Here is a 2,431-nt window from a genome sequence, read left to right as displayed (position 1 = left end):
TCTTCTCTCCTCTTTCTTTCTGTTCTCCCCTCTCCCCTCTCCCCTCTCCCCTGTCTCCTCTCTCCCTTTCCCTCTTATGTTCCTGACAAGCCTCTTCCTCTCTTCTTCTCTCCTCTTTCTTTCTGTTCTTCTGTCTCCTTCCTCTGCCTCTATCCCTTTTCCAGGTCCCCTTCCCTATCCCCAAAAACTTCCTTTTGTCTTAGGCCTGTCACACGGTGGTGATCCTTCAGGAGGACACTGTGATTAACACACTGAGATGCTCCCTCCCACTGCATTATACCACCATTTCATAAAACACAACAAGAATTATGGAATCCATCTGCTTCTATTCTTTCTCCATTAAAAAAAAAATCTCCAAAAAGTCACTCCTTGGCAGGTTTGGTAGTATATGCCTTTAAACCCTAACTTGGTAGTCAGAGGCAGGTGGATCTACATGAGTTGAAGGCCAACCTGGTCTACGGTCTACACAGAGAATTTCAGGGCACTCAGCACTATATAATGAGATCCTTCTCCAAAAGAAAAATCTTTTGTAGAGGAGTGGGAACTGGTTCAGTGGGTAAGATCACTTGCTGTTCAAGCAAGAGATCTTGAGAGTTCATATCCCTAGAGCGAATGTAAAACATAAAAGCCAGGCAGAATGTGTGCATAAGACTTCAATGTTGGAGGACAGAGACAAGAAGCAGATCCCAGGAGTTTATTGGCCAGCTAGCTTAGCCCAAAGGCAAGCTCCGGTTTCAGTGAAAGATTGTGTGAAAGTTAAAAAAGCAAAAGTAGAAAGCAATAAAGTGAGATACCACAAGACCAAGTCCTCCTCTAGCATCTTCACACAAACACACACATGTGAAAGCACACCAGCACACACAGGCATATGCAATACACAGATATGCACACATTACAGAACAACAACGTATGCTCTGAGGTGGACAGAAAATGCTCTGCCATTAGATGTCTTTTCATTTCTCATCTTATAGATAAAGGAGACCTGGAGTCTGTCCTGTGTGCTTGTTTTACCTTTGAGATAAAGGGATGAGTGACAGCTATGTTTTACTCAACTGAAGAGTGCGCCAAAGGATGGCATACAGACATTGGCTCGCTCTACTAGGTAGTTTAAATAGAAACAAGATCTCACCTGAACATTGGCACTACCTGGAATGTAGGGTATAAAAGAAATTATCTTTAGATGATACATTTATTTGTATTTTGTGTGCATTGGTGTTTTACCTGCATGCATGTCTGTGTGAGGGTGTCAAAGCCCTTGGAGCTGGATGGCAGACAGTTGTAAACTGCCATGTGGATGCTGGGAATTAAACATAGGTCCTCTGAAAGAGCAGTCAGTGATCTTACCTTCAGAGCTAGCTCTTCAGCCCCAAGATTATTTTTAAAACTCAAACAAAAAAGGATAGCTCTCATATTCGTCACACTAATTCAAAACAAAAACCTGGTATTTTATGCACAATTGAATGGTACTAAGAAATGAGCCATAGTAGATTTGTTTACCTCCAATTTCCTATGTAAATCACGTATTCCACTTATGCACATATATTTCGGTGAGTTTTCACACAATAGGTGGTTTTGAGATCTGGTATGGCACATCAAGTATTTTCTACAGGAGAAATTTTCTTTTTCATTCACTTGCCTGACAAAGGATTCAACAGAACCCATTTTCTAAAACTATTTGTCCACAACTCCCCTAGCAGTAAGCTAAAGTAAAAATCCTCATCATTTTAGGACTCCCCCTCTGAACAGTAGCCATTGGACAGAAGGCTGTCTCAGGGTCCCCATCCTCCCCTCAGGGAACGCCCATTAACCTGAGGTTTTCTCTCAGTCCATTCAGTCACAAGCAGCAACACTGCCTTCCAACCTCCTCTTCTCCCATGACTTATTCACAGCAATAACTACTTCGTGCTGAATTTCATTGCTTAATATTCTTTACCAGCTAGCTGCTCAGTGATTTCATATGCTAAGCTGAATTCGTTATACATACAACTGTAGAGAATGGGCATCAGTCACTGTCCTCACTTAGAGATGAGGAGCTGAGGGACCTCACCAAGTGCCTTAGGGCTAGTAAGAAGCAGCTCTAGGATGAGAACTTGGGAACTCAGCTCTTGGCAGTTAACTATTACCATACAAATGGAATAAAAGCTGAAACTTGTTACAAAGTACATTTAAAAAAATAAGAAATGTAAATATACCCACCATTCCTTAAATAAGCACTATACATCAGTTCATAGCACATACAATCTGTGGTGATTTGAATGAGAACAATTCCCATTGGCTCATATATTAGAATGTTTGGTACCCAGTTAACACACTGTTTGGAAAAGAATGGGAGACGTGGCCTTGCAGAAGAAGGTGTGTCACGAGGGTGTGAGGATGGAGGTTTCAAAAGCACACAACATTTCCAGTTAACTCATTCTCTCTTCCTCCTACT

The sequence above is a fragment of the Grammomys surdaster genome, unplaced genomic scaffold, assembly GCF_004785775.1.
Source record: "Grammomys surdaster isolate TR1022 unplaced genomic scaffold, NIH_TR_1.0 97, whole genome shotgun sequence".
NCBI lineage: Eukaryota > Metazoa > Chordata > Mammalia > Rodentia > Muridae > Grammomys > Grammomys surdaster.
This window is presented reverse-complemented; position numbering follows the sequence as displayed.